The sequence below is a fragment of the Eurypyga helias genome, unplaced genomic scaffold, assembly GCF_000690775.1.
Source record: "Eurypyga helias isolate BGI_N326 unplaced genomic scaffold, ASM69077v1 scaffold20046, whole genome shotgun sequence".
Classification (NCBI taxonomy): Eukaryota; Metazoa; Chordata; class Aves; order Eurypygiformes; family Eurypygidae; genus Eurypyga; species Eurypyga helias.
In genome coordinates this window covers 18,993-24,719 of record NW_010257446.1, presented here as the reverse complement: position 1 = coordinate 24,719, position 5,727 = coordinate 18,993, and the positions used below count along the sequence as shown (strand labels likewise).

The 5,727-nt window shown below is 59.0% G+C and overlaps 1 protein-coding gene across 1 annotated transcript in view; it reads left to right on the top strand.

Annotated features, from left to right (window-relative positions):
• Positions 1-1,534: 1,534 nt before the first annotated feature.
• FOXP4 (forkhead box P4) overlaps positions 1,535-5,727 on the top strand; it is a gene marked incomplete at its 3' end in the record, with an annotated part of 22,781 nt that continues 18,588 nt past the window's right edge. The window contains exon 1 of the mRNA XM_010154025.1: positions 1,535-1,630. The remainder of the gene's footprint in view (positions 1,631-5,727) is intronic.

The window sequence follows — 5,727 nt, the reverse complement described above, 5'->3', positions numbered from 1 at the left end:
CGTGCAAGGAGTGGGTCGGGTGGATTAACTGACCGAAGGAAAGGGGTGGCACAGCTCGGACATCCTTGGCTCTAAGTCTGTCCCTTACGCTCCTTCGCGAGCAACAGCAAAGAGAAGCACGAAATGGGGCCTTTTGGTTGAAACGCAGGTATAGAGTCTTCAGGGATGCCCTGTCGAGCAGCTGTTTAAGGGGGGAAAGGGGTGCTCCTTGGTTGGCAGAGGGTAAACAAATGGGAGAGGGGAGCTGTGTGCCGAGCCGCATCCCCGCCACGGGCGACGCCGCTCCGGATTTGGCAGGGAAGGGATGGAGAGGCGGTGCAGGGGCTGGGGGCTTTCTTCTTTAGAGCTGGAAATGCAGGGAATTAACAAGCGGCCCTTTCTCGGGGCGCGCGGCCGGGAAGCCGGGGCGGTGATTTACGACTGGGGTGATGACAACCAGGGGAACCGCCGAGCCGGGCCCTGACCCTAATGCAAACCTGTCCTGCAGGCAGGGCTACAGTGGCTTGGTTGTTAGAAAAGTACCCCTAAAAATAAATAAATAAAGGGAAAATATTCTTTAAAAGCAAAGTGACGGAGGGAAGCGGGTCTGGGAGCAGCAGCCGGGTACCATGGGGTTGGTTTTGTTAGGGATTTATTCCCTCTCCCAGCTCCTGAACGAAGCTCCTTTTCTCGGCTTTCACACACACTGGTGCACCTCCTCGGCCACGCTCTCTCCTCCTTGTCTCTTTGCAGGATTTCCCTGAATTTCCCCTACTTTCGTCGCCAGCCGACACGGCTGTGCGCAGCTCATGCTTGTACCTGCGCGTGTTTCCACAGGGGTGTTTTAGCGATTTGTGTGGGTTTCTCCCTCCTTCGCCTGTCGTGCGGCTTCCCAGCGAGGCACCTTCATCCCTGCCAACGGGTTAAGGAAACCTGCAACGCTTTCTAGGCAAACACACATAAAAATAACCATCTCGGTCGCTTGTGCGAGTGGCTAAACTCCTGCATCGCGGTAAACTCCGTGCGGGTGTGTTCCTGGATTATTAATTCGGGGTGTAATCCTGCACTTGGCCTGACCCGAATCTGGGCGGTGACAGGGACGTTTTGGTGCTGTGGCATGACGATCAGATGCAAAATTAAATATACACAGTAGCTTTAGGCTCGAGGGGTGTCAGCTGCAGCAAAAACATGCCATGCAGGGATGGAATAAATCAGGTGGGAGCTGGGCCCGCCGCTGGAGCCCAGTTCCGCAGGTCAGGCACCGGCTGTGCCTGGCTGAGGGATGCGTGTGAAAACCTGCCAGAGGCAGGGAGATGCTGGACCTGGTGACTTGTACTGGGATGTACTGGTCGTACTGGTGTGGCAGGAGAGAGGGAGCGGGGAGCACTGGGGAGCGCTCCCCTCCTCGTGCATCACTCGCACCGCGTGAATCAAACCTGTGGAGAGCCAATCCAGCCAGCCCCGCGTCCGGGCGCTGCTCCGGGGAGCGGGAAGGCCGGGAGGAGGGAGGAGGAAGAGGGCACCCTTCCTCCTGCCCACCCCGCTGTCTCTCTTTTTGCAGGCTCTCCAGGTGGCACGCCAGTTCCTGCTGCAGCAGGCCACGGGGCTGAGCTCCCCCAGCACCAATGAGGGCAAGCAGCCGGCGGTGCAGGTGAGCCCCCAGGACGTGTGTGTATCCCCCCCATCACCCCCGTTCCGGGAAGGGCTCAGCTGCAGACTGATGCTGTGGGAAGGTGCAGGCGCAAACACGCATCAGGATGGCTGAAGCACTCCAGGAGCCCACAAACACTGAAATCCCCTGTAACCCCCCAAAAAATTGTTGATGGGGGCTGTTGGGGGGTTTTTTTTTGGTGGTCCCCATCGGTGCTGACTTTGTGGGAGAGGGCTGTGCGAGGGAAGGGCTGGCTCCAGGCGGGATAAGGACTGGGGAGAGAAGGTTTCTGTGTGCCACCATACCCTGGGACAGCATTTTGGATAGGGGGGTGCAGAGTTTCCCAGGGTCAAGGAACCCCAGGATTGATGCTGGTGCTGTGAGTGGGGCTCAGGGGCTGGGTACGGGACAGTCCCTCGGGGCTGGATAAGGAAGGATCCCTTGGGGTCGGAGCCATGGCAGGTCCTCCACAATGGCACAGGGCAAAGGCCTGTTTAGGGTGGGGTTTTGGGGCACTGGCAGGAAAACGGAGCTTTGGGTGGATGCAGCACCCCTGGGTGGCATCCTGTTCCCATAAGGGAGGTGGGACAGCCCCTTTGGTGCCCTCCTCCACCAAGGGAAAGGGGCAGAAAAGGGGCAGGAGAAGGGTGTGAACCTGGAGAGAGGGGGAAGCAGAAAGAAGCAAAGCCCAAGCGATGGAAAGTGACAATTTAAATAGCTGTGCGGAGGGGCTCTCCCTTCAGGCTAATTAAATTTATCGGAGAACAGCAGGTTACCTTATTAGAGCCACGTGGGTTTAATTAACAAAGGAAAGTAATTAGCACAAGCACTCTCAGAGCTGGAGGTCCTGCCTATGCCAGGCTGAGTCGGCGGGTGGGCGGCGAGAGCCGGGGCTGGGACGGGCTTCTCTCCCGGTTTGGGAGCTGCGTGGCCAGGGCACGGCTGAAGCTCGGCCGGCAGTAAGTGCCACCCCGGTGCTCCCAGTACCGGACTGGGCTGGGGGAGCCTGGAGACCCTCCAGCGGGTCGAGAAGCTGCATCTGGGTCCGAGCAGCGGGAAACAGTCAGGGCTTCTGCGGCACAAACAAGCGGCTTTTTCCAGCGGTGCTCGCAGGAAGGAAATGCAGTCACTGCATGGAAAATGTCTGCGAAGGACAAAGGCAGCGAGGGTGAAGTCAGATTCCGGTAACCGGCACCTCGCTCCCCTCCGTGGGTGCGTGTCCCTGCCCACGCTCCTCCTGCCCATCCCTCGCTGCTCCCTCCGCCGCGTCCCCGGCTGCGACGCGCGCACGCTTGGCTCGCTCGCCGCTCGCTTGACATCCCATTCCCCCCTTCTCTCCTGCTTTCTCTCGCCTCCCCTCCCTGCCCATCTGGCCAGCGGCTTTGCCGGCGTGAGCTGGATCTGCTTTCCTCTCCCCTCCTCCCTTTTTGTGTTGCAAAAGGACTTGTGAAAGTTGTAGACGTGAGTCAGAAATAGCTCATAACTCAGCAGCGACCGGCCTCTTCCTCCCCCCCTGGCCCCAGCGGCCCGGCCGGCAGCTGGAGCAGGATCTGACCGAGGGGAGATAGAGGATTAAGCAGACTCCTTTGAAAGGAAGTTTATCTAAGGCAGCGTGGTGTGGGTGAGACTGGCCAGGACGGCTGGAGGAGGAGGAAGCCTGGGTCCCCGTGCAGCAGCCCCTGGCTGGGGAGTGAGAGGGGAGCACAGCAGGACCTGGGAGGGTTCATCAGCATGTTTGAGAACTGGGGTGCCCCCAGTGTGCCAGCCCAGACCCCCACGGGCTTCGCCTGCAGGGATACAGCTGCACCGCAGCCCCCCGGGTCTGGATTTCCACATCGCTCGGGTATTTGGGGCAGGGGGGGGATAAGCTGTTTCAGTGGCCCCCCTCAGCTCTCCACCAGCCAGCCCTCAGCCCAGGTGAAGCAGGCAGGACGGTCCCAGCGTGGGCAGGGAGAGCGGGAGCCCGGCACCCAAATCCCAGGTCCCCGTGTGTTCGCAGCCCCCTGCCACTTCATTGATGGGGACGATGTTTATGGGGCACCAAGCCAGCGGGAATATTAACGACAGACGGCGACGGCGTGCTCTTAAAAACAAACAAGGAGCTGCTGGGCTCAACAGGATCTTGGGGATTTTTTTGGGAGTATGAACCCTCTCTCCCCCCAGATCCCTGGAGGTGTGCAGGGCGAGCCTCACCACTCACACTTGAATTACAGCTGCATCTAAAAAAATGCCCAAAAAACCCACGCTGAAACATTTTTAAATGTGGGGGTTTTTTATTTCTTTGCAACTTGAAAACTATTAGAAACTTGGCAGATGCTGACCAAGTGTGGCGTTTAAGGACTCCTGCTGCGGGGTGCTTGTCGGGAGCCGTGTCCCCCACCCGGATCCTGCTGGCATGGGAAGATGCTGTGGCGTAAAGGTCATGGTACGAGGTGCTGGAGCACGTTTGGATGGCGTTGGGGTGTCTCTCCGTGCCCCATAGTTTTAGTGCTGGGCCATGTGTGGCTCAGGTGCTGTTTTTTGGGATCCCTTCCCCAGCTCAGCCCTTGGAGCCGGGGGTCTCCCAGGCTCTGGCGGGAGCAACTTGCTGAGGTTAAGAAGCCTCTGAAATGGGAGAGGGGCTGAAGGGCGCTGAGGGAAGGGGAGAGGAGTTTGGAGCAAACTGCGGGAAATTGCTTTTCTTTTGTCTGCTGCGGCAGGGAGGGCAGCGGAGCGGAAAAGTGTATTTTGTTGATTTGAAACTTGAGTGAAATGGGTAATGAAGACAGATCAATACCAGCCCTTCTGCGTTCCCTCTCCAGGAAAAAATACAGCAGCCCGTCCGTCTTGGCTCGCGCGGCGCTAGGTTTTTCCATTTGAACTCGCGGCACCGCGGTCTGTCCCCGCTCTCCCCCACACTGCTCCCCCCTCCTCCTTCACGGAGCCCCCAGCTCTGCCAGCCTGCTCCGCCGTCCCCGTTTTGGATTAACGGGGGAGCGAAGGAGTCGCTTCAATCCCCGCAGATTCCATCGGAGCCGTGCCCGGCACCCTGTGCCCATGGAGGAGATGTTGGCCCTGGGGATCCCGCCTGGGCAGTGCAGGGGGGCAGCAGCTCATCCCATGCCTGAGGAGGGGGGTGCCAGGCAGCGAGCGCTCCCGCATCCCCCAGCAGCTCCCGTTCAACTTCTCGCGACTCCAGCCCCATTATGCGCCACTAGTGCCTTCCTGGGCACGCTGGGCTAACGAGGATGCTCGTTGGCTTCAACACGCAGGGGACCGCTTCCTCCTTTTCTTTGCGTGTGGCCGAAGAGCAGAGGCTGGTTGTCCTCCACGCCGGCACCCACCCTCTTGCTCACCCCATGCTGCTGCCCTCCTCCTGCTGCCATCCCCCAGGGCAGTTACTCCGTTGGTGCTAAGGCTGTGCAAAGTATTCCTAAACACCCCACAGCCCCAAACCCAACCTGGCACGTGTGGTGCCGGAGCTCCCTGGCAGATCTGGGTTTGGTTTCTCCTCTGACCCTGGGTAGATTTTGGTCTGTCATCTCTGTCCCATCTTGGCAAGGTCCACACACGGCGTGGGGTGAGCGGAGGGGGGGTGGTGCGGTGTTTGGGTGGCCCCGTGCCACCCATCACGGTATGTAAGCTGGGGTTACGCTGATGTGAGTGGCATCACTCTCTGGCTCCGGGCGTTCGAAGCTCTTCCAGAGGGTCTGAGCCAGCCGAATCTTGGAAGGGACGTGTGGATGTGCCTGCGTGCTTTGGCTGGATCAACGGGAAAGGTTTGCTCTTCTCCAGCTGCTGCAGTGAGATGCGGGTGCTCGGGGAGGGGATTTGCTCATCCCCTGCCCCTAAAAACAGCAGACCCGAAGCTGCTCTTGGTGGTGGTTGTTTCCCCGCTTCTGTTCCCGGCTCCCAGCCTCCATCGCCGACCTCCTCGGTTTGTTTCTGTTGGTTTTGGAATCGAAAAGGGTGTTTAAAAAAAAAGAAAAACAGCACAAACATGTTTGCTGTTGTTTCTAATTGGGAATTAAAACCTGAGATTAGATCGGAGACAAGGATGTGCAGCGCCTTGGGCTCTGCGGGGTGCATCGAACACCCCAAGGAGCTGCCATGTGCCT